We start from the raw sequence: 26,842 nt of genomic DNA on the forward strand, positions 1-26,842 counted from the left end.
ATGCGACCTTTATTGGCACTTTCTGTGCGTTTGAAAAGTATGAGGAAAGTTCCCACTCCCCCCCAATCCTGGCCAGAATAATGTTCATAAACTTTCTTGGCACTCGAATGTGAATGTGGAAGCGCGGGAGTGGAACTAAGCTCCCGTGCAATTGTGCTCCAAATTCTATAAATAACCATAGGAGCATGGCCCGACTCAGGTACGATGAATGCTATATGCTCTAATTATCCTAACTAGTTATATTTTTGGGATTTTAAACTACCCGCCAACCACCCGAGCGAATCGGTTTTCCCCTGAATAGAGTGACCGTAGTGTGATCCTACGCTCTCTGACTCTCCCCACTCTCTCGGCTCTCTCGATCGGATTTGTTTTTTGCAACAGGTTGCAATGGAAGCCATTTTGTAAACAAAGCGACGCCAACCAAGAGTCATTTCAAACTCGCCTCTCGCCGTAATCAAAGTTGTCCATTAATTAGCATTAATTTAGTGACAAATTAAGCGAAAATGTGTGAAAAGTGTTACAGTTGCTGTGTTGTTCGGTTTTGAATACGCAGGTGCCGTTATTCAGACATGTGTGCGGATGAAAGAGAGTGGGCGGCGTCAGCCCCTGTGGTCCCTGTGAGGTCCCCCGCCAGAAGAGCCCCCGTGCACAGTTAGCCGGCACATGCAACCAAGGAAGTACAGTACGCACGTAAGTTGCCACATTTTGTTTTGATCTTATTGTTCTTTAAGAATTAGGAGAGGGATTTCCTCTCAAAGATCGCTGCGAAAAGTAGGGACTTCCTAAGAGAGAGTATTAACGTATTGGAAAGCCCGTTCAAATAATTTATGCAAGAGTAAAGAGTATTGGGAGCCAAGTGAATTGTCTGACACACTAAGTACCGTATTCTGGCTCATTGGGAACATGATTGTTAATAAATTTGCTAGATTTTCGGCCCACCTCCCGCCCACTGCCGCTGGCGAACTTTCGGTAGGGGGACGGTCGGAAAATATTAAACAAAGCGTACGAAACTCGGAGAGGGAATGCGAAAGAGTGGGGGAGTGGGAATTCAGAACTCGCAGAACTCTCAACTGACAATGAAATGTTGGCCGTGAGTTCCGGAGCTACTTCATCAACTACTTCCACTTTTTTGGCCTTTGTTTCGATTGTGTATTGTTTTTGTTTTTCTCCCTCCCCCCCTTTCCGTGCTCTCGTTTTTATTTCGCCTGTTTATTTCATGTTTGTGCTATATTTGTATTCGCTGTGTTCTTGTGTGTTTTGAATTTTCATAAAACTTTTGCTCGTTTGCCGCTAATAAATTATTTTCAGAGAAAAGTTGGCTCCTGGATCCTGCTCCCGCTCCCGCCCCCGCTCCCACTCCTGGCTCCTGGCTTTGCAGCTCTAAGCTGCTTCGCAGAAGGGACATTTCTCTGACTCTCCTTCTTTCCCTCTCGCTTCTGTTCCTTTTCCATCTCTTTCTTTGGGACTGTCTCTGTCGCCAGTCCCCTGCCTCCCCTTCGCCGGCTCTCTGGAGAGAGACTTCGATACCGATTTCACAAACTGCATATTGTCCTGGAATGTGTCCTGGGCGGAGCGAACGGCAAAAGGACCCAGGACATTACAGTCCTCGTTTGCTTGTCCTGCCCGTGTTTTTTATTGGCACCACTGTCTGTGTGTTGTTTTGTTCATAAATAATTTGCACCACAACTCAATTTCTTGGGCGTAAATCACTGTGTGGTCACTTGCCGCCCCGTGGCAACACCCCCCTCCCACCACAGTCCACATTGTTTCACTTCGCTCTTCGAATAATTTCCCGACTTGATTCGGCTTTATTCCCACGTTGTTTTCTTTGCCGGCCAGTTACCATACAATGCCTTATTTATTTCTGCGCCGGAGCAACTTTTGGCCCGTCCCCCGGGAGGCAGGACCTCCCGGCTCCCGGCTCATTGACGGAAGGACAGACGGACACTGACTTTGTAGTCTTATGTGTTAAATCAACAAAAGTTGCCGCAAACTTTTCAATTGGCTTGACAAATATAAAGGAATTTACAATTGGGGCGCCGCATATTGGGCGCCAGGACAGGACGAGTAATGGACAGAAGGGACCTGGGACCCTGAAACAGACACCCGTGGCCCTCCGCCCTAATGTGTCTCCAGCGCCCCCGCTTTCGCTGAGTGTATGCAACAAGGCGTAAGCGCCCTGCTACGCATTCCGCACATGAAATTGCAATAAAAATAACATTACACTAAATTCTGATATTCCGGGGCCGCCAAAAAGGGGGAGTCGTGGGAAGGGCGCCCTCCCCCGGACTGGCAGCAATAAATTGCAATTCCAAGTCACTTAAATTGCAACAAATAACAGGCGGCAGCCTGACAGCGGAAAAACTCAAACTGAGAAGCGACTGGGAACTGGGAGGCGCCCCTTAGCCTCGCTAGCCCCCTTAGCCCAAGTGTCAACGTGTTAAGGGCTGACAAAGAAGGAGTCGGGCTCCAGGCTCACCTGGATTTTCGGCAGCAGCGCCGCAAGCGACTGAGCTGGGATTAAAGCCCCAAAATCAGCCAATTTGTAGTGCGATTGTTGTTTGCCCTTTAATGTGGATTATTTATCCTTCCAGAGGGGGATCCTGCCTCACTAGCCTCCGCTAGTGCTGCCACTCAGCCGGGGCACTTGCAGCTGCCACAGACGTCGCCTGGAGTTGCAACAAAAGTGTCAGCGCTGAGCAATTGCCGAGATTTATTTGTGAGGGCGTTGGGAGGGCGCTTATTGCCTTTCCGAACACAATGCCTTTATGAGCAGCCCTCGAGTCTGATTTATTTATATTAAAAATTACGCCATTCCTGCAGGATCACCCACTCGCACTCTGGCACTATATTCAAATGGGACATCGCTGTAAAGTTTCATCCAAATGTGCATTTGCTTTTAGCGCGGACTAGTGGACATTAAAAATGCATTTACGGGCGCCATTTGCGGGGGTCAGAGGTCAATCGAGGCGCAACAGCAAACAGAGATAGGGGGGAGCACCAAAGTATTGAATGGAGGAGGAGGAGGCGCCACAAAAAAAGAAAACTGGAACAAACCAAAGTACAAACTTTCTTTGTCATCCCGACGCGAATGCTGCCTTCAATTAGCCGACGGATCAACTAGAACTGACCCTCCGGACATAGCCACGACAAAGCCACGCCCCGCCCCTGGCAGCCGCCCATCTGTTCGACTCTGACTGGCAACCTTTGACCCCGGCTCTCCGAAAGTGGCCTCTTAATTAAACCAAAATGTTCACAGCCGCTTGGGCAATTCAGTTAGTTTCAATCTTCCCGTTCACCTGGCCCGGCCTGGCCAACAACGGAGGATTCAAGTACCATATATAACTCATAACGATTCGGCTGGAAACAAACAGAAAAAACACTGAAAGCCGGGTCACAGAAACAAAAAAGCAGAAAAAAGCAAACAGAAGCCGGAAAAAATTGCAGTCGCACCCGAAAAAGCCGCAAAAAAAAAAAAAAAAAGAAAGAAAATGCAACTTTATGCGTGAAAAAAGGGGTCGATCCGGAGGGTGAGGGAGGGGCGGTGTTTGGACTCCAATTTTTGCGCTGAAAGAGGGCAAAAAGCTAAACAATGACAGCTGCAGATGACGCCGGGGTCGAGGGGTCTTCGCTGGCATTTACTTACGGTCGAACGCACTTCATCTGGAAACCATAAAATTGAAAAATTCTGCACCGAACATGGCATGACGACCCACCACCACCCACCACCCACCGAGGGGCTGGGCTAAGTCAGAGACGTCCGGGCTAAGGGGCAGAAGGCGCCGCCCCGGCCCCGGCCCCAGCTACGGGTTTGGCTTTTAAACCGCACAAAAGTCATTTGAGCGCCGTCGTTAACATGTCACACACACATATGCACCGACTAGAACCCCACACCCACACCCGTCCAGACCCCAGGCATCCTGGCCAACAAACAATGCATTGGTCCTAGAGATGACAGTCCTGACGGCTGAAATTACGAGTTTATTCTCCACAAACTAGTAGATACTATCTCGGGAAATTGTATAAAATGGTAGAAGATTTTAAAACTAAAGTGTAGACTATCAGGGTTACCCATCTTCAGCTGGTGTTGGCCAAGAGCATGACGGCCTCATGGCCATCACCGTCAGTATTAGCAGTGGCTCTTTCTTTCGGACGAGGCTCCTACTCCGACTACTCCTGCGAGTCCTTCCTCCTGCCAAAACAAAACCGCAAAATGCGCGGGCCACATGTCCGTTTGGTTCGCTTTTCATTTGGCGATCATCCCCTTAACCCGTAACCCCAACCCTCAACCCTTAACCCTTAACCCACTGATGCCGCCCACATATGACTTTGTTCATTTCGTTTGTTTTACAATAACAACAACGCCGGGGCGGGGGGTGGTGGGGATGGTAATGGCGAAAAAAACGTGCGCTCATAATTAAAATGTTTGGAAAAAGCGGAAAAAAACGCGAAACGGGCTGGGAGAAGAATAAGCGGCGTCCAAATGGGAAATGAAAGAAAGAAAACGCTTGCCGGCTAAATGAAATGTTAACAAAAAATGTTAATGGCAGTCATTTCTCGACATCGCCCTCCTCCTCTCCCGGCCATTTCCAGCCACTCCTCAAGCCTTTATTCCTTGGCCATAACTTTTGTTTAGTCCTTTAGGAAAGTTGAAGTTTATCCGCCACAAGCGGGATTGAACCCGGCGGGCGGACAACACGGCGTATGAGCGATAGACCCCAGCCTCTAAACCGCAGGACGCCCGACTTTTTGCTTCAGAGGACTTAAAGCTCCTTTCGAACGCGCTTCCTTGCGAAAACTAATCAATTAATTAATCTTTAACCATTTTAGAGTATTCTGCTCTTCAGACCCTTCAGACCATATAGTGAGTAGAGCACTTTAAGCCGCCTTGGCCCTTTCCTCACACATGGCTCTTAGTCCAGACCGCAGAAAAATACAATTCCATGTTCTATTTCGCCCGGATTTTCTAGCAAATTGTTGTTCTCGCTGGCCCGGCAGTTGCTTTGTGGGATTTTTTCATTCGCCGGGTACGCGAGCGCGTAATTAATTTCCCGCTGCTATTATTCGCATTGAAATCACAGAAACAACAGCGAGTACAACAAAAACTAGCCGCGACAATGCGAGTCGTTGGCATTTTTAATTACTTGCATGGGAATTAATTATGAAAATGGGGGAGGGTGGTCCTGGGTGCTAGCCAAGGAGGTGCAATTACTAAGCGGTGGCCGGCACAAAGGACGAGTCACATAGTTGACGCCAAAACCACACAAGTATTCCAACTAATGGGAGTGTTGCCCACTGGATTTCTGCATAACCAATAATACTCAGATTTGGCCACATTCCTGGCTAATTGTTTGGCGGAAAACAAATCCGAAGGACGCAAGCCGAAAGCCAGTGAGGAAACAAATCGAGAGCTTTCACTTCACTCATTAGCATATCAATTAAACGCAACACGCACATGGAAATGGGCAACGACGTGGCTCCAAGAACGGCCCCAGATCAGGACTAACTTTTCTTTGATGAAACTTTATCCAGCCACACACACACGCACGACTGCCAACCACCCAGCCACCCACCCCCACACACATGCGTGTCGTTAAGGCCAAGGCTGTTTGTATACAGTTTGACTTTTATTATTTTAGTTGAACTTCTTTTGCTCTCAGTTGCTGGGCAGGAAGGGTGGGCCCAAACGGAAGGCAGGACATGTCAGAAGCGTGTGGGGGATTGGGGTGGACCTGCTCGCATCCCCATATAGGAGCTCTTGTTTTGGTGTTTTCAAAACTCAAAAGAACAGAATTCAGCTTGGACGCATTCTTGCCAATACATAGGTCCAAGACACCGGCAAGGACATTCAAAGGACCTGGCCAGTTTCCTTTCATCCCCTAGGATCCACCCCAAAATCCATGTGTGAGCCTGGTCGGCCCTGTCTTATGGGCTTTCTGGTGCGGGCCAAGTCCTGTCCAAAGGTCCTGCCTTTATTGGTGTCCTGTCGCCAGCTGCCAGGCCAACTTAATGCCTGTCCATCCGTCGGAGCTGTCGGAGCTGCCCCATCTCGTGGCAAGCTCAAGGCTCCCGTGCATCCGGCCGGCCGTTTGCCTGTTTTGTTCGTCCATCGGCCACTAATTCATCAAATTTAGCTCAAAACTGAAGATTAATGACTTACGTGTCGCATATTACGAAACTTGGTGACTTGATGAAATTTATTATTGTGAGTTGCCAGTCGGCAGTAGGCAGTCAGTAGTGGGCAGTGGGGAGGCGCCCCCACCCCGTGAAGTGGCGCACTTTAATCGTGGAGCTGTCGTAAAGCCTAGTTTACGGCCTGGCCTAAAGGCGATTCCTGGAACTCCTTGGGCCCTCCCGATCCACCACAAGGTAATTAGTTTCGGAAGCAATCAGTTCGGACACTCGGATTCCCGGTTATTGGATTTAATTTCACGGCCTCTAGATTAGTTCGTCACTGATATTTCAAACGAGACTACACTAGTGGTGCTTGGAAATAAAAAACCCCTAATGTTGTTGATGATTTAAGCTTTTCAATCGCATTTCAAGACTAGAACCCTCATTATTGTAAGGTTCTTCTAGCTTGGTTTGGTAGATTTCTATATTTTCCTTCCGGCTTGTAAAAGCATAAACACCTCTATGGCTTGCGTCACTAATCTGGAGTGTTAAAAGTGCCACAAAAATAACTTCGAAGCGACCATCTCCTGGCTGTCTCCTTTTAACTCCGTCATTTGAATATACCTTGGCTTGAGAGACGTTAGTTTACCACACAAATATTTCACTTGTCTGACAATGTACCCAATAAAAAATGCATTGCAGTGAGCCGGAGGCAGGGGGGAACTCAACCTGTCAGAGACTGCTGGTCAGTGCCGGTGGCAGGAAAAGAAACTACGGGGCAGGATGCAGGATGCCCCCAGTGACAAGTGAGCTTGGAAAGTGGTCAGCCGTCGGAACAGCAACAGAATGTCCGGCGCTGCATCTTGAGGAAGCTTTTTCACTGCTGTCACCGAGCTGGTAGCTGGTGCTGACCTGCCCTGGTGGAGGGGGCCTTCTGCCACAGAAGGAGCGCACGACACGCTGCACTCTTGATCATATTTTATTATGCAACGTCAGAGTCGCAGCTAGTGGCTAGTTGTTTCGATATTAATGATGAATTTGCCGGGCGGGGAACGTTTTCAGACAAGCTAATTCCGGAGGAGGCAGGACACGAAGATTCCCTCCAGATTGGAAGCTCAGCTCTAGCTCAAGTACTTTAAGCTCAAGAGCTACTTCTTGACCTAGACGGTGGAAATTAAATTTAATAAAATTCCACAGCCCATCGACCGAAAGCGGTAAGCAATAAGTTCCAGCTTAAATAAGATACTAAAACGATGTCCTTCCCACACTTTTTTTTTACCCTAATAATGCGGCAATCTGCCCGACGCCGGCTCATGAAATTAGGCATGAATGTCCGGCGAAAAGGACGAGGAAGGAGCTGGCTGGAGCAGGGGGACCGGAGGCCACAGGTCGGCCTCAGCCTAATGTCAGGTGATTTGTTAGACTCCCTTCCTTCCTGCTATCCTGCCGCCCTTCTGGCCTTCTATCCTCCCGTTTTGGCCTTTGTTCAAGGAGCTTGTTTAGCCCGGTGCTACTAAGGCATTCACCTGAAAAATTCCACAATTCTGGGGACACGACCCCAATTGCCATCACCCTGGTTTTCCCCCTTGGAGGGAGGTGGCAGGGAGGCGCAGAGACGGAGCATCCTCACACCTTTAATTCCAGCAGCCAACATCCTACATCCTTCCAGACAAATTTGCATGCCATTTGTCGTGAATTTTATTCAAGATTTATTTAAATTTTGGGCCGCGTGCGAACTTTGGCCGCATCATTTTCACATCTTTTAAAGGTCCCAGCCTCCCCCCACCCTGGCCAGTGCTCCTCTGGGCCTGCTGGGTCCTCTCAGCCCTCCCAGTTGTTTTGTTTTACGGCGTTGATATGATAATTTGCTTACTTGCCTGCTCAGCTAACCGTTTTGTTGTTCTCCGCTCGTTTGGGCCCTTCTTGTTTTTGGGGCTAATGCTGCGGTCTGTTGTGGCCAACAAGGTGGATCGCGAAGGAGGGGGGGGGGCAGTGTTATAAAGTATTACAGGCTGTTCAGTTCGCATTTAAAATAAATATACATGTATTTATATAATTTTGGAAGCAAAATCGTAAATAAAAAACAATTAAAAAACGAATTTGGGAATCGGATGAGAATTGGGGAAGATATGGCCATCGCAATGGACCCTATAGGGGAAAACCTTATTTTCAAGGGATCCCCTCACAAAAATGGACAAAAAATCAAAAAAATATTTTGTCTCTGGATTTTGATGCAGAATGGTGGCGAATCGATCCAGAAATCGTTCAAGGTACTCCGCTTGAGAATTGGATGAGAATTGAAAAAGATATGGCCATCGCAGTGGACCCTATAGGGGAAAACCTCATTTTCAAGGGATCCCCTCACAAAAATGGACAAAAAATCTAAAAAATATTTTGTCTCTGGATTTTGATGCAGAATGGTGGCGAATCGATCCAGAAATCGTTTAAGGTACTCCGCTTGAGAATCGGATGAGAATTAGGAAAGATATGACCATCGCAGTGGACCCTGTAGGGGAAAACCTCATTTTCAAGGGATCCCATCACAAAAATGGACAAAAAATCAAAAAAATATTTTGTCTCTGGATTTTGATGCAGAATGGTGGCGAATTGATCCAGAAATCGTTTAAGGTACTCCGCTTGAGAATCGGATGAGAATTGGGAAAGATATGGCCATCGGAGTGGACCCTGTAGGGGAAAACCTCATTTTCAAGGGATCCCCTCACAAAAATGGACAAAAAATCAAAAAAATATTTTGTCTCTGGATTTTGATGCAGAATGGTGGCGAATCGATCCAGAAATCGTTTAAGGTACTCCGCTTGAGAATCGGATGAGAATTAGGAAAGATATGACCATCGCAGTGGACCCTGTAGGGGAAAACCTCATTTTCAAGGGATCCCCTCACAAAAATGGACAAAAAATCAAAAAAATATTTTGTCTCTGGATTTTGATGCAGAATGGTGGCGAATCGATCCAGAAATCGTTTAAGGTACTCCGCTTAAGAATCGGATGAGAATTGAGGAAGATATGGCCATCGCAGTGGACCATATAGGGGAAAACCTCATTTTCAAGGGATCCCCTCACAAAAATGGACAAAAAATCTAAAAAATATTTTGTCTCTGGAATTTGATGCAGAATGGTGGCGAATCGATCCAGAAATCGTTTAAGGTACTCTGCTTGAGAATTGGGGAAGATATACCCATCACTGTGGGCCATATGGGCCCAAGTTATTTTTTTGTTTGTAATTTAAGCCGTGCTCTTACTAATCCTGGCCATATGCTTGAATTTTTCAGGTGGGACCCCTGAAGGAAGCCCAGCGCCAATCGCGGGCAAGCAGCAGGATCTCCCAGGAGGAAGGAAGCCCCGAGAGGAGCAGCCAGACAGCAGCAGGATGAACAGCAAACAGCTTATTTTGCATGTGAGTAATGTGCGTTAAATTATTTGAGTGTTGGCCAAATCTCCGGGAGTGTGTGTGGTGTGTGGGTGTGCGTAATTAATGTGCTTCTTTGTCTGGCTTCCCAGGACACCCCTCTGCCTGTCTCTTCCTGCCTCCTCCGACGACGTCTGGCCATTTTTGCCTTCGGTTACATTTTATTTCGAATTATTTGCACATTTGCCGCCTTGGCGCGCATTTTCCCCGACTCCTGGCCACCCCGCCCCCGGAGGCACAAACACCAACATTATTTTCACATCATTTAATTTAATGCGTGGTTCCATGGGCGCCGAGGGGACGGGATCCAGGGGGGTCGCATTAAAAATATGGCCCAGTCTGTTGTTTGCTTTTGTTTTACATTTTATTTCACTTGTTGTTGGCGGCCAGGCGTCTTACCTTGTATCTGGCCCGCCGCCCACCTCAGCACCCCCCTTCCAACTGCCCACTTGTCCCTTCCCGGCAGCTAATAAATGCCCGAGAACAAGGCACTAAAAATTTGTACACAACAAGCTCAATGACAGGGGGGTGGAGAAGGGGAGCTGGGTGGCGAAGTGGGTGGGTGGCCGAGAAAAGAAGGCCAGAAGTGCTAGCTCCAAAACAGTTTTGAAAACTGTAATTATTTTAAGGGATTCTTTATGCAAAACAGAAACGCCAGCCCACCCCACCGCCCACCGCCCGGCTCCCTTGAGAAGGCCAAATTGAAATGGCAAAGGGACAGGGGGTGGCTGGGGTGGTGTGCGGCGAGTGGCAGGGGGAGGATGTGTGCGGTCTGTCAGGTGCAAAGTGGCAACGGCCTAGCAATGAATAATTACATTTTAATAGAGTGTGCAGGGGAAGTGTTTTAAAAACATTTGTCCGCAATGCCGCCTTTGGATAGAAATGGTCTGGGCTGGACTGGGATTGAAATGGAGGGGAAACGCATTAAAGTCGGAAATTTAAATTAAAAATCTAGGCTCTACTTAGTAGTATATAGAAGACTATTATATAGTACATGTCCTAAAATTTAAATAAATGTGTAAAGCGTCACTCTATCCACGTCGCTCTCAGTAATGTAATTTTCGTAGAAGCGATTTGGGGCGCTATAAAGTGGCATAATGAGTGGCTCCTGAAACCTGGAACGCCCTTCACGCCCCTGCGGGAGCCATTCCACCCACCTGTCCTGGCAAACCTGGTAAATCATTTTACGGTTATGGGGTCTCGTTGACTGGCCGCATTTGAATAACCATAAAACACTTTGTGTCAGGGTCATGGATCCCCGCCTGACCCGGAAGGGGTGAGAGCACAGCAGTGTGTGTGGCAGGTGGCAGGGGGCGGCAGCAGAGATATTCAGCATCAGGTGCGAACGGCCACCAAATCCAATGAATGTCAATGATGTCGATGTCGTTCGCACAAATGGCGGACGATGCGAATTTATGCCTCACATAATACAATTTTGTCGCAAACACACGCACCCTCAGCCAGCCACGATCCACTCACACAATTTATAAATAAGGACATTGAGAAAAATACAGGACCTCAAAAGGTGTTCGGGAAGAATTACTCGACCCCCTGCTAAATCCTTCTTAAAAGCGCAATGAAACGCAATTGAAGAGCGGATTTCGACCGAGAGCCTAGGAACTAATGCCTCGAATTTTTGTCTCTGTGAGTTGTGTTTGCTGGCCACGGATTGCGAGCTTGCCCCTGGCTTTGTGATGCGGCGTTATCCGGGCAAGATAAGCTCCATTATCGGCCAAAGGCCTGTGGGTAGCCTACATCTCCCCCTCCTACTGCATCGCCCTTCACGCAAATGCGCTTACATGTGGCAGGCATCCATGTGCCTCATATGTATATAATATGTGTGCGTTCTGGCAGATGGGATTTGCGAAGTGCACTGCATTGCACTGCCATTTCGATATCCGCTTGGGGGCTCCAAGCCCCGATCCCCGCCAGAGCCACAAAAACGGGGGAATAATATGTGGAGGCTGGAGGATTCTGGCCAGTTTAGGCCAAGACCTCAGAGGGCTGCTGTTGAACGGAATGTGTTTATCAAATGCCAGAGCCCGAATGCCAATAAAATAATTATGAGTTTTTCCGACTGCTTGTCGCCACCCTCCCCATCCTCCAGCCGACTCTCCCATCCTTGACTTTCACTCGCCCAACTTTCACCTGAGCTGCTCAAAAAGTTACAGAAGTCTTGGCTTCGGCTTGGGTGGCCAGAGAAATCAAACTCATGAATAAACAAAACCGGAAAGGCCGGGAAGAAAGTTTGCCCATCATGGGGCTGTGAGGGGCGGGGGGTGGACGACTCGTCCTGGTCCTTGGGAGCGGGAGTCCTTGGTCCTCTCGAGTGTTGCACAAACAAGAGGCAGCCAAAATTAAATGAAAGCCACAGAAAAGGGTTCGCCACGGCGGGGGAGGGGCGAGATGAAAGTGAGACAGATTTAAATGAAAATATTATATTTGGGTTTTTTTTTTATTTTCGTTTCTTGTCCGTTTCTTCTAAATTCGAAAATTGAAATTGTGGCAGCCACCGACGACGAATTAATTAAAAATATTTTACATTTTCCAAGCTGCCCCTTAAAGTATGCAATGCCCTCTCAGGCTCCTCCGCCGCCATCCTTTGGGTGTGTTCATCGCGCTTTTTGATTATATCCCTCTTGAAGTGCCACTGGAAATATTTGTTAAGCTATGGCTGGTCTAGAACACCTTTTATTGGTTTCCCAAGTCGTTGATAGAACCGAGTCCTCGGTGGAACAGTACTGGGTATCCTTTAGGCGACCTTTCGACTCTGACTCTGATTGGGGAGGCCTTCTGCGGGCCAGGTCTTACGGCCAGAAATGAATTCTTAGCATTGCCCCAAATGCGCTTTGATTTCGAATTTGGCCCAAAGGATGCTGGGCATTCCCCGTTTCCCACAAACAAGCGCCGTGGAATTGCTGAAGCAAATATATTGGTTAATTGGCATTTCAATCATTCTGATTTTGAGGCTGCTTCTGGCTCGGACTCTGCTGCTGTTTCCACTTGTGCTTATGGCTCTGGGTTGGCCCTCCTCCTCCTCCTGGGCCCCCGCAATTTAATCCCATATAGACACATATATTTATGTGAAGATTAAAAATGGCAAATGCCCAAATGCAGCCGAATGCAGGCCGCATGCCACATGCCGCATGCAGGATGGGCGACAGGAGACGAGCAAACTAAAAACATAAAAGTGTCACACAAAAGCGCCCCAGGAAAGCTCTTCTGCGTCTTTGCAGATGCTCCCCCTGGTGGGATTTCCCCGCCGCGCCCACAAAAAAGTCATGAAATGCATGAGGAGATCCTGCGAGGGAGGGGCCGCCGCTTCCCGGTGATGGAATCAAATTAAAATGCTGGAAACAGCGGAAAATTATAACAAACACAGGGGCGGGGCAGGGCGCGCCAGAGTCCCGTGTCCTGCGGCCAAAAGGGAAATTGTTGCAGCGCAGATAGAAAGAAAATATGGGCGGAACATGCTCTCGGAATACATACATACACTCGCTGACAGGCGGCCGTTGGCGGCGCATTATGGAAGTATTTCTCGAAAAAGAGCACAAAAAAAACAAAAACAAACGTTTAAAAAGAGGGGATAAAAAACCGCCAGTAGTGCCGTGGGAAAGCGGGTGACGGAGGGGCGGAGGGACGACGGGGGCGGAAACAGAGGGAGCCGAAGGCTCATTGAAAACATCTTGCAAACGGATTAAGAGCAAAAACTCATTAAAATTATGTTGGCCATGCATTAAATGCAATTCAATGCGGGCGGACTCCTCCCGGCGGCTCCTGCGCCTCGGCCTGCAGGGCCTTCTGGTCCAGCTTGGGCCGCCTTTATGTCTGCGGCCGTCCAGATCCTTAATGCCGCCTTTGTTGAGCATTAAATACTGTTTTGGCCATTGGCCAGTGGCCACACAAAAAGCCAGGCTCACACATGTTGGCCAGCACTTTGGCCAGCAGGGGCAGGCAGGGGGGACTGGACATTAGTATATTGGTGGGCTTTCGGCCCGGAGAGGGGCTTCAAACGTCCTAGATGGGACACTTTCAGTTGATCTGTAATCAAATACGACGCACGACTTCAATTCGGCGGCATTGGAGGCTAAAATCTGTTGTTTTAAAGCCAAATCACAAGCCATAGACGCGGGAGTCCTGCCAGCCAGCCAGCCAACCGCAAATCCCCCAACACATTTGTCAACACTTCGTCATTGTCACACAGTTTAGACCGCCCCCCCCCTCTCCAGCAAACATTTAATACACTCCGACGGACTGGACTGGCCCCTTTTAACCCGAAAAGATGCGGCAGCAGGATGAGGAGTGGGATGGGCAATAGGAATAGGGCCAGGACATCCCTTGAGAAGCCAAAACAAATCAACAACGATGAGCACAAATGGCAAAAGCCATAACAACTCTATCAAGCTTATTTCGATGGCCAAACCAAACAAAGCACACAACAACACACACACAGCTGTCCTGCGGGGACGCGCGGAGGGGTGGAAGGGCTGGCCGAGCAAACCCCAAAAGGACAAAGGACAGTTTGGCATTTTGACAAACTGTGTCAATAGCATTTTTATTTGTGTCCAATTTGCTGGTTGGGACAAACACTGCCGGGTGTCTCGATAGCGATGGGTGACCTTTTGACACTCGTGATGTTCTTCCAGTTTAATTTTGTATTTTTTGCATCATTGGTGTACAAATGGCAGCTGTTCTTTACCAATAAAGTGTTTGAAACAAGGTCGCATGGCACCTAAAGTTGCCATCCCTAGCCAAGGTCTGGGGACATCCGTTCCCCAAAACCTCTCTGTAACTATGTCCTGGCAGTTTTCAAAGCCATTTACAGCGTTTAAAGATAACAAGCGAACAAATAACAAAAATTCAACAGCATTCACATACCCCTCCCTGGGATCCACGCATCCTGCCGTCCTGGCATCCGGGGATCCGGGGATCCTGGGCCCCGTTCGCACCGCAAGTGTCAAAAATGTGTCGTCGTCTTGGCTCCCTGGAAGGATCTTGTTTCAATTTGCGAAGGTTCATTGCTGTCGAGTCGAGGACTTTATTTGAATTGCTGGCTGAGACGTTGACCCTCCACCGACCTTCACATAACCCCCCATACCCCATCCCCCATCCCCAGTTCCCAATCGACCCCTCACTCTCGAAAATCATTCGAGCAGGGAATACAATCAAAGATACAAAGAAAAACAGACTCGTCCACACTCTGTTTAATGTTCATTTCTTACGGTTTGTTAAGTTCTTCAAATGTCCGAGAAAACTAGAAACTAGAACCTGGAGACTGGGGACTGTGGACTGGCTATTGGAAGAAGGAGAGAGACCCCCCAGCCTGCCTGAGAATGCCTCTATTTTTCAGCCACTCCGAGTCAAATGAATATTAATTCGCAGAGTTTTTTGCCCACTAACTGGAATTAATTGCCAAGAAGTCGAGGGCGCATCTAGAAAGCTACAATTGCAGGACCCCCACAATCGATTGCCATTGCCAATTTGTGATGGCCGAGTTAGCAGAGTTCGGCTTAAGTTGGCTTTTTTCCATTTTACACTACACTCGTCCTGCAACATTGTGGCTAGAGACTCATGCAGCAATCTGCGATGGGTACGGCTCCTGCCTTTTCTGCTGGCCAATTCCCAGTATTTCGGGCCCACAATGCGAGAGCGAGTGCCAAGGAACTTAATTGAAATTAATTAACGCCCCTGGCAGACGTCGCTCAAAGAAGTGGCTGGCTACAGTGAAGAAAGGATATAACTGCCTATCCAGCCGAGGATTTATTGTATCATGTGTAAGTAAGTTGGGAAGACTTGCTCAGGTTCCTGCGGCAGTCTTCTGTCCCTTGACGAAGTGAAAGGACCCTTGCCCTTGAAAAGGCATCCAACCAAGCAACCTCATATCGTTTACAGTCAGTTTATTTAAGCGTTTGGCGTTTGGCGTTTGCCAGGACCAGAGATCCATATTCTCCTTTCGCCAGCAGCCGGGCAGGTCCTTATTCCCGTTGTTGCTGTTGATTCTTTGTCGATAGACGGAGTCTGCCTTCATTTTTCTCCTTTTTGCTGTGCTGTGTCCCGAGATGCGATGTGATGGCAAACGATAAATTCTCATCACGTTCTCAAAATATTTTTCTATCACCTATAAAACATTTGGAGCAGCCTTGCGGCAAAAAACTTTTGCTTCTGCTTCTGCCACTGCCTCTGCCTCGGCCAAGACGAGTGTCTGTTGGCCAAGTTGGTTGGTCGGACGGTCGGTCGATTGTATGGTTGCTTGCTCGGTTGCATGCAACATTCCTCCATATGAATGTTTATTTATTTGATTTTTCTCCGGAGGAGCAGCAGGAGCGAGCAGCTCGCCTTGTTGCATTTTGTTCTTGCCATTGTTGGTTTTGGTGCCTTGTGCTTGGCTGGGGCTGGGGCGGGCCAGCAACTAACAGCCCCAGGGCTGATGGGGCAACAATACCATCAACACAACCAGCTACAGCAACACTTGCAACACCAGCAACAAGAGTGCGGGGCGGCGTGGCACATTAGCCAAAGTTCGCAGTGGCAAGTTGGTCTTTGGTCGTGGAACTTTTGGATTTGGATTCGGATTGCAATTGCTATTGACTGAAAGTGAGCGAGTGTGCGTCGGGGAAATGCCCATTTGGCTAGAATCCTGGCCAGGAGAGCTCTAAAACTCTCCATGGCGGATTTAACCGAAATAAGAAAACTAGAACCAAGGTCCCCCGATACTGAAAATAGCAGGCAGAAGCCAGACTTCTCTTATCAAGGCGAACTGTGGGGCTATGTGATACCCAGTACTCCATACCATCTGTATTTTGGCTTTTTTCGGCCAAGAGTAGCGGCAACACCCACTCGAAGACAGTACCAGCACCAAGACAGACGCAACATGAATTGTGCGAAGCGATTTCGCCCGGCGGCCATTTCCACTTCCGATATGCAGCCATTTGAAGCAATTTTCGCTTCCGTTACCCAAATGCAATTGTCCTGCGTAAGTGCCGAATGCCCACACACCCCTACACACACAAACGTCTGTTGTCTGTGTGTTAGTGTAAGTTTAAGTAAAGTAGAAGGCGAAATGGAAAGGACTCTAAACAGAAAACAGCTCGAACGTAAAGGAGCCTGAGCCCTATGTGCGATAAACTTCTTTTTTGGCCCCGGGTTATTTTGGTTTTTGTTTCTGCCTCATGCCTCGTGTCGCATGTGGCTATATCTATATAGCATTACCGTTATTTACACATTTAGGCCCTTCCTTGTTGTTGTTTCTGTGGCTCTATCGGAGCGCCATCAATGCCTTTTTGGGCATTTTTCGATTGCAGTTGCCAGGGCTGTTCTGAAATGATGGAATCGAGGGAAGCTCTTTTGAGGGAATCACTAATTAAGTTGAACTTTTCGCATTCTGTGTGTTCTGGGGAGCAGTTGGTGTTCACTGCATATGATTTATTTCAGATAGTTTTCTAAACAAATATGTGAAAAGTTTTCGGAGCTGCCTCGGCAGGATGGCAGGGAGTGACGAACAGTGCGTATGCGTAATATTTAGGGCTCATTTGGAGCCTTCAGAATAATACGCCATTCGTATGCACATGCAGCTGAATATATTTTTTCCAATGCCAAGTTTTATTCTCTGCCTTGCCACCTCGTTATGTCCTGGGCTTTACTCACCCAGCAAGTACCAGGGCATCGTAGAGCCCAAGTGCCGCCACACACGACACTGGCTAGGGGAGGGGCCCGCACTGATAAGGTATGAAGGACAGGAGCCGTGACAAGGTGAGAAGAAGACTTTCCCCCGTCCTGCGTGCGAGCTCCTTGCATGCGGCGCTTAAATTAATTTGCACGCTTCAACTTCCTTCCCCCCCTCTCCCGCCTGCCTCTGACAAGTTAATGTAAGAAGGAAGGAGGGGCGTGTGCAAGGGGGTGGCGCCATCGAGATATGCCAACTGTCAACACGAAAGTTGTTGCCAAACAACCAAGGAAACTGGCGCCCAACTTTTTGCCAAACCAAAAATATTTGTCCCACTCTCCCTGGCAAACTATTATCCTCAGTTGTTGTTGTTCTTGTTGTTGGTGTTGGTGTTGGTGTTGCTTATTAATGATACAATTTTGGGGGGACGGGGAGGGACTCGAAGTCGAGCAAGGACTAAAGGAGTTGAGGTGTTTGCTTTGGCAGCTCTTTTCCGTCATTCAGATTCAAAAATTTAATTGGCTCCCGGGAAGTCAGCCTTCGAAAATAACGAACCAAAGTTTTCCAAGCCAAGTGGCAGGAAGATGCAACAAGGATGATGCCCCAAAAACAAAGCCCAACAAATCAAGGACCTTGAACGAGTAACCAAAGCACCGCACAAAGACTCTTAGAGGACATTGTATTATTCAAGGAAAAGTGATACCCGGTACCCGGTAACCAAGGTTGAAAGCGATTACACTGATATCTTTAGCATCATATACAATTACGATCCATAAGGTAAATAATACTCCGCCCGGGAAAAGGGAATCTCCGCCACAATCATCATCCGCCAACACCCGATGCCGCCAAACGACTTCTCCTTCATTTGTCGCATTCAAATCACTTTTAACATAATTCGGCAATAAAAATTCATTGAATTATTTTTTGATTGGTTTATGACGGGGTCGGTGTCGGCTGTGAGGCTGGTGAGGGCGGGGACCAAGAGGACCAAACGACAAGAGGGCCGACGTCCTGGACGGAGAAGGTCGTGGCATGTTTATGTTATTAGAGCAAGTTGGGCGTTAGAAAAAGGACAATTTAAGAACGTGGCCAGGCCGGGGGAAGTATTGATATGCGCAGGACATAGGACATCTCTGCTTTGGGGACTGGGGACGGGAGCCAGATTAGGCCGAGTCCTGCCATAATCAGAAGGCGGCAAGAACACTCCAATAAAAAAGGCAACCACTGTCAGCTATCCTGGGCTGTTCGATGGCCCAATAAAGGCATATGCCCTGTGTGCCCACAGCCCTCACCACCCACGACCCACCCCACTTGCCATTAACAGTTCCGGTTTCATCGCCGGTGTCCCAGTTATTTTCTTATTTATGCCATCAATAAAATTCACTGGCGTAAATGCTTGCCATTTTTTCCCAGGCCCACAGGCACACACTTATGTACCTTTTTGCAAAATTATGCTCCTCGAGAAGTTTGTTTATGACGACACATATTTCTTGCAGCTCTCTGCCCGATTTGATTAGAAATCGTTCGACAATTTAAATGAGTTATGGCTCTGATCATTTGAAAGATGTTCAAATTGGGCTGCACAACGTATAGGTTTCTTTGGACCAACTGGTGGGTAGTAAGTACCTTTTAATTCCCCCATCACTTGCCGGCCCTTCACCCTTTTCAATAACACACCTGGCCTTTCACCGCTTCCTGGCAACAAGTCGATTAGTTGGGCCCCAGTTCGTTCAATCTCCTCCGATTACCACCCCTACCAGCTGTCAACTAAAAACTCATCTGCTGAATTATACGAGCCATTCCTGGGGGGCCATAAATCGCCTTCCCGGCCAGTGGGCGGAACGCCATTCTTCTTGGCTGAGACCTCACCCAGATACCTGGATGTGTAATATGTCAGTCTCCGGCAGTCTGCCTCTGCAACTGCCTCTGAAGCTGAATCTGTGCCGGAGACAATTGTCAGCGGCAAGTCAACCGCCTGACAGCCACGCCCACGCCACAACAGCAGGGGGCACCTGAGAGGCAGAGGGGTGAGTGGATTGATGGCGTTGTCACCGAACAGGGGCTAATAGGAGTGATATTGAATGTATCGATTGCCCTTTCAAAACAATTTCAACCCAGTCACTTTCAAAATATAATATTTAACTCTATAAAGCCAAAATGGACAAATAGTTCTTCACACCTACGAACTGCAAAGATTGGGGGGGGTAATTTGGGATAATTTGTGGCCTACTGAAGCATATTGAGGCAAAAGGCAGGAAAGGAACTGGGAAGCAGACGCTCATCCTCAAATCTCTGTAAGTGAAAATCCCTTAACTGAACCACTGCAAGGAGACTCTGTCGGATCGTCCCGTACAATATTAATAAAGCAGAAATTGACAGATTCAGAATGACAAATTTGTCGTCAAGACTTATAAATGATATGAAATCTTCCGGAAGAATAATGTGGTGGGGCAGCAGAGCAAAGAAAGGAAATGATGTCGTGGCCTGCGATGGCAAAGGCAAGCCCTTGGGCGGGGAAAAAAGGCCCAAAAGGAAAGGAGGGAAAATATTGATAGCATCTGCGGCAAGCAGTTAAAAACGGACCGAAAAATGAAATGGAGGTTGCGGTGAGAGCGGGAGGAGGCAGGGAGTGGAACGAAATCCTGGCCCTTAAGAACCGGAACATCCATCGCGGCACAAGAGGCGTGTAATGGGAAGCAATTTCGTTGGCACCTTACTAGCTTACCTCGCCCCCCCCTAGCCAACTCATTCTCTTTTCCCCTGGACGGTCTAAGTGGTGACCTGCCTGAAGTGAGGTAAGCTCACTTCCAATTCGCAGCTTCTTGCCCCCTACTGACCCTTGGTGTCTGGCTGCATGTTGCATGTAAGTCTAAGGTGCTCATGGAGAGTTCCAGATAGATATTCTCTTTGATATATTGTGTCTTTCTTTTCAAAAAGAAATGAACAACAATAAAATAATTCCGATTCCGGTTTAAACCCAGTCAAATTCCCATAGATTCCTCAACCCTCATTCCCTTTCAATGGATCTTTTAACGGAGCTCCCTTTCAACGAGGTCTCCGAGAAAACTGGGAACAAATTCGGACAAAAATTTACGTTTAGGTTTCAATGCAGATCGAAATGAAATCGATCCACAAATCATTTAAAATATTCCGCTTAAGAATCGGTATAATATTGGTCAAGATATGGCCATCTCTGTGGGCCATATTGTGCTCCCCATAGAATCCTCCATCTTTCAACGAGGTCTCCAAAAAAATTGATAAAAAATGTACCTTATGGTTTAAATGTGGATTTTGATTCAGAAATAGTTTTGCGTTCTCCGATCGGTTGAAAAATGGCCAAGATATAAACAATCGAAAATATAAATATTTGCTTTTAGGCCAAATTTATTTACCACCCAGTGCTAACTTGGCCAATACCCGATGTTGTTTGGCCAGTAGAAATAGCCGAGTCATTCACTAAATACTGTTACAAAACATATAATCGACCTACTAAGCGTTTCTATTCGCCTGGTACTCCGAGCCGTAATTTTCCACAATTTTTCCGATTTTTTTTCTCTTTTTCGGAATGACTTGCACTTTTTTTCGCCTTCGAAAAAGTGGATTTCGGCCCGCCACGGTATCAGGCGCACAGAAACGCATAGTAAGGTGGATTCGCATAGTAAGGCCACCATAGACACAAACCTGTTCAGCCAAGACACCACCCAGTGGATCCAAGTTCACTCCGTGACGTCACAGATTCTCGAAGCTTCAATTTTTGAAATTTCCGGCCGCTACCAGGCTCGAAGTACCAGGCGAACAGAAACGAACAGTAGGTGGATTCTACTTTTTGAAAATGTTTTTTATGAATAACTCGGCCATTTGACATCCAATCCTGGATTGTGATGGTTCCAAAAAAGTGGAAAAATTCGGCCCATCTATCTGGCTAACAAAGTCTGGTATTGGCCAAGTTAACACGGAGTGGTAAACAAATTTGGCTTAAATATTTATTTTTAAAACTTCGTTTGCTTATAACTCGGTAATTTTTCAGCCGATCGGGAAGCATAGTACCATTCCAGGATCAGGACCTTGATATCCTCCGAACTGCATCAAAGGATCCTCATGAAGTCCTGAAATACCGATACTGATCCTTTCCTAAAATATGATTGCCGCTCGACGTTTTGTTGTTGGATTCTGAAGATCCTTTGATGCAGATCGAAGGATGTTCAAGTCCTGATGCCAAAATTATATTTCATTTTAAGATCGGTTGAAAAACAGCCGAGATATAAACAAACCAATTTATAGAAATATTCTTCTAAGCTAAATTTCTTTACCAATCGGTCTTAACTTGGCCAATACCAGATTTTGTTAGCCAGGTAGATGGGCCTTATTTTTCTGCATTTTTTGACATACCATAATCTGGGCTTAGATGCCAAATGGCCGAGTTATTCACAAAAAACAGTTTCAAAAAACAGAATCCACCTACTGTGCGTTTCTGTTCGCCTGGTACTCCGGGCCTGGTAGGGGGCCGAAATCCACTTTTTCACAGGCGAAAAAAAAGTGCAAGTCATTTTGAAAAATTTAGAAATTTCAGAAAAATAATGGTCACACTATTTTCTTGGTCCAGTGTGACCGTACTTGTATAGACAAAAATTAGTGTGACCGTATATTAGTGTGACCATATTTTAGTGTGACCGTATATTAGTATGTCCGAATTTTCGTGGGTCGAAAATTAGTGTGACCGTATTTTTAGCGTGACCATATTTCAATTTTTCACCTAAGAAAATATGGTCACACTAAAATTAGGTCACACTAAAATATATGGTCATACTAATATACGGTCACACTAAAATATGATCACACAAGTTGATCGAAAACCGTTAAATTCAAATTCAAATTCAAAAAATTTGTTTCCCGCCCGCGCCATGTGGATTCAAATACGGTCCGCTTAATTTAAATTTAAATTCAAAAAAGTTCCCGCCCGCGCTTCCCAAGCTTTTTGAAAAGTTCCAAGTTCACTCCGTGACGTCACAGATTCTCGAAGCTTCAATTTTTGAAATTTCCGGCCGCTACCAGGCTCGAAGTACCAGGCGAACAGAAACGAACAGTAGGTGGATTCTACTTTTTGAAAATGTTTTTTATGAATAACTCGGCCATTTGACATCCAATCCTGGATTGTGATGGTTCCAAAAAAGTGGAAAAATTCGGCCCATCTATCTGGCTAACAAAGTCTGGTATTGGCCAAGTTAACACGGAGTGGTAAACAAATTTGGCTTAAATATTTATTTTTAAAACTTCGTTTGCTTATAACTCGGTAATTTTTCAGCCGATCGGGAAGCATAGTACCATTCCAGGATCAGGACCTTGATATCCTTCGAACTGCATCAAAGGATCCTCATGAAGTCCTGAAATACCGATACTGATCCTTTCCTAAAATATGATTGCCGCTCGACGTTTTGTTGTTGGATTCTGAAGATCCTTTGATGCAGATCGAAGGATGTTCAAGTCCTGATGCCAAAATTATATTTCATTTTAAGATCGGTTGAAAAACAGCCGAGATATAAACAAACCAATTTATAGAAATATTCTTCTAAGCTAAATTTCTTTACCAATCGGTCTTAACTTGGCCAATACCAGATTTTGTTAGCCAGGTAGATGGGCCTTATTTTTCTGCATTTTTTGACATACCATAATCTGGGCTTAGATGCCAAATGGCCGAGTTATTCACAAAAAACAGTTTCAAAAAACAGAATCCACCTACTGTGCGTTTCTGTTCGCCTGGTACTCCGGGCCTGGTAGGGGGCCGAAATCCACTTTTTCACAGGCGAAAAAAAAAGTGCAAGTCATTTTGAAAAATTTAGAAATTTCAGAAAAATAATGGTCACACTATTTTCTTGGTCCAGTGTGACCGTACTTGTATAGACAAAAATTAGTGTGACCGTATATTAGTGTGACCATATTTTAGTGTGACCGTATATTAGTATGTCCGAATTTTCGTGGGTCGAAAATTAGTGTGACCGTATTTTTAGTGTGACCATATTTCAATTTTTCACCTACGAAAATATGGTCACACTAAAATTAGGTCACACTAAAATATATGGTCATACTAATATACGGTCACACTAAAATATGGTCACACTAAAATATGATCACACAAGTTGATTGAAAACCGTTAAATTCAAATTCAAAAAATTTGTTTCCCGCCCGCGCCATGTGGTTTCAAATACGGTCCGCTTCATTTAAATTTAAATTCAAAAAAGTTCCCGCCCGCGCTTCCCAAGCTTTTTGAAAAGTTCCAAGTTCACTCCGTGACGTCACAGATTCTCGAAGCTTCAATTTTTGAAATTTCCGGCCGCTACCAGGCTCGAAGTACCAGGCGAACAGAAACGAACAATAGGTGGATTCTACTTTTTGAAAATGTTTTTTTATGAATAACTCGGCCATTTGACATCCAATCCTGGATTGTGATGGTTCCAAAAAAGTGGAAAAATTCGGCCCATCTATCTGGCTAACAAAGTCTGGTATTGGCCAAGTTAACACGGAGTGGTAAACAAATTTGGCTTAAATATTTATTTTTAAAACTTCGTTTGCTTATAACTCGGTAATTTTTCAGCCGATCGGGAAGCATAGTACCATTCCAGGATCAGGACCTTGATATCCTTCGAACTGCATCAAAGGATCCTCATGAAGTCCTGAAATACCGATACTGATCCTTTCCTAAAATATGATTGCCGCTCGACGTTTTGTTGTTGGATTCTGAAGATCCTTTGATGCAGATCGAAGGATGTTCAAGTCCTGATGCCAAAATTATATTTCATTTTAAGATCGGTTGAAAAACAGCCGAGATATAAACAAACCAATTTATAGAAATATTCTTCTAAGCTAAATTTCTTTACCAATCGGTCTTAACTTGGCCAATACCAGATTTTGTTAGCCAGGTAGATGGGCCTTATTTTTCTGCATTTTTTGACATACCATAATCTGGGCTTAGATGCCAAATGGCCGAGTTATTCACAAAAAACAGTTTCAAAAAACAGAATCCACCTACTGTGCGTTTCTGTTCGCCTGGTACTCCGGGCCTGGTAGGGGGCCGAAATCCACTTTTTCACAGGCGAAAAAAAAAGTGCAAGTCATTTTGAAAAATTTAGAAATTTCAGAAAAATAATGGTCACACTATTTTCTTGGTCCAGTGTGACCGTACTTGTATAGACAAAAATTAGTGTGACCGTATATTAGTGTGACCATATTTTAGTGTGACCGTATATTAGTATGTCCGAATTTTCGTGGGTCGAAAATTAGTGTGACCGTATTTTTAGTGTGACCATATTTCAATTTTTCACCTACGAAAATATGGTCACACTAAAATTAGGTCACACTAAAATATATGGTCATACTAATATACGGTCACACTAAAATATGATCACACAAGTTGATCGAAAACCGTTAAATTCAAATTCAAATTCAAAAAATTTGTTTCCCGCCCGCGCCACGTGGATTCAAATACGGTCCGCTTAATTTAAATTTAAATTCAAAAAAGTTCCCGCCCGCGCTTCCCAAGCTTTTTGAAAAGTTCCAAGTTCACTCCGTGACGTCACAGATTCTCGAAGCTTCAATTTTTGAAATTTCCGGCCGCTACCAGGCTCGAAGTACCAGGCGAACAGAAACGAACAGTAGGTGGATTCTACTTTTTGAAAATGTTTTTTGTAAATAACTCGGCCATTTGGCATCTAAGCCCAGATTATGGTATGTCAAAAAATGCAGAAAAATAAGGCCCATCTACCTGGCTAACAAAATCTGGTATTGGCCAAGTTAAGACCGATTGGTAAAGAAATTTAGCTTAGAAGAATATTTCTATAAATTGGTTTGTTTATATCTCGGCTGTTTTTCAACCGATCTTAAAATGAAATAGAATTTTGGCATCAGAACTTGAACATCCTTCGATCTGCATCAAAGGATTTTCAGAATCCAACAACAAAACGTCGAGCGGCAATCATATTTTAGGAAAGGATCAGTATCGCCATTTCTTATGTGAATCCGGATTTCATGAGGATCCTTTGATACAGTTCAAAGGATATCAAGGTCCTGATCCTGGAATGGTACTTTTTCTCACAATCGGTTGGAAAATGACCGAGTTATAAACAAACGAACTTTTAAAAATAAATATTTCAGCAAAATTGGTTAACCACTCCGTGTTAACTTGGCCAATACCAGACTTTTTTAGCCAGGTATATGAGCCATATTTTTTCACTTTTTTTGAGCCATCACAATCCACGATTGGATGCGAAATAGCCGAGTTATTCACTAAAAACTGTTTCAAAAAATAGAATCGACCTACTATGCGTTTCTGTTCGCCTGGTACTCCGAGCCTGGCAGCGGGCCAAAATTGCTCGAATCGGAGCCGCAAAAATATGAAAGTCATTCTGAAAAATCCAGAAAATTCAGAAAAGTCCCGGAAAATTGCGGAAAACTTCGGAAAATTCAGGAAAACTCGGGAAAACTCTTCCGAGTTTGTATTTCTTTAAAGTTCTAAAATAAATCAGGAAAACTCGAGACCATATTTGGGGAATTTTTCAGGTTTTTCCAGAATTTTCCCATATTTACGCATTTTTTAATTTTTAAATTAAAAATATTTTTCCGCCGTTTTAGCCACGATGCAAATCACTTCAAGCAAGTCTCAAACCAGTGGATTGGTAGACATCCCGGCCTTAAGCGGAATAGTCCCTTTTTCTCTGAAGATCATCCTGAAGCAGCTGAAGACAATCCTGGGTAGCAGGCGACAGGTGCCTATCCTTCACGACACCCTCACCAAATGAACATCGAAAGCCGGCCAACTGGTGCTATAAGACCGATGATTAGGCTATATCAAGGTTAGTTTTGAGTGCGCATATTACTTTAAAATCTACAATCTCTAATTTCCCTTTTACCCATATATAGAAGCGGATGAGGCTACTCAACATGCGTAGGTGGAACATGCACCGGTTTTTTTGCAACTCCTATATAAGACTACATATCCCAAACAATTAACTCCATGGCTGACATAAATGCTTTTGAAGACTTCCAATATTAAACAATTATATATGTAGAATACCTCATCATGCGAGGTTGAAAAAATAAGTTTATACACGTCTGTACTGTTAATAACAAGTATTTATGTAAACAAAATTCGATGTATTTTTGTACTTTTGAAGGTGTTCCTAATTTAGATATAATAGATAGAAAATTTATTGTTTTAAACTTTTTTATATTTATTGCGTGTAACTTAGTTTTTTGTAATATATTTAAGTTTAATAGGGTCTCTTCGTATCGCAAGAAAATTGTATCCTTCAAAAATGTTACAAAAACAGTCCATTTATCTTTAGAGAAGATGTAAATAAAAAAAGGTTTCGGTGCATCGATGCTTCATTAATACTTTTTCTTATACTCTTTTCCCTTATACACACACCCCTAAACGATTTTTCGCAAAAAATGGAAAGGAAAATCACGATTTTTTCCAATTTTCGCGGAAAAATTTTTTGTCTGATTTTGACAAAATTGGTATGCAGTTCGATAGACTTTGGGACGCTGATTCCGAAAATGCCAAGCGTTGCCTGATCGGACCACGAATGGCCGAGATATGGGCTCTATAATCTTTATTTCTGGCCCGATCTGGCAACCCTGCACAT

The 26,842-nt window shown here is 45.5% G+C and overlaps 1 protein-coding gene and 1 long non-coding RNA gene across 3 annotated transcripts in view; one reads left to right on the top strand and one right to left on the bottom strand.

Annotated features, from left to right (window-relative positions):
- The window catches only part of LOC108123893 (microfibril-associated glycoprotein 4), a 24,650-nt gene extending 3,623 nt beyond the window's left edge, over positions 1–21,027 (bottom strand). The window contains exon 1 of the mRNA XM_070283047.1: positions 20,886–21,027. The gene's annotated coding sequence lies outside the window, so the exon portion shown is untranslated. The remainder of the gene's footprint in view (positions 1–20,885) is intronic.
- LOC108123933 (uncharacterized) lies at positions 381–26,537 on the top strand. 2 transcript variants are annotated; one of them, XR_011444258.1, is made up of 5 exons: positions 381–690; positions 9,405–9,529; positions 25,827–25,847; positions 25,916–26,047; positions 26,115–26,537. It is a non-coding gene; the product is annotated as an uncharacterized lncRNA (long non-coding RNA). The 2 variants fall into 2 exon arrangements; XR_001773217.3 differs by having other exon boundaries at positions 482–690; positions 25,827–26,047; positions 26,115–26,532.
- Positions 26,538–26,842: the final 305 nt, after the last annotated feature.

Source organism: Drosophila bipectinata, chromosome XR (assembly GCF_030179905.1).
Source record: "Drosophila bipectinata strain 14024-0381.07 chromosome XR, DbipHiC1v2, whole genome shotgun sequence".
Lineage (NCBI taxonomy): Eukaryota > Metazoa > Arthropoda > Insecta > Diptera > Drosophilidae > Drosophila > Drosophila bipectinata.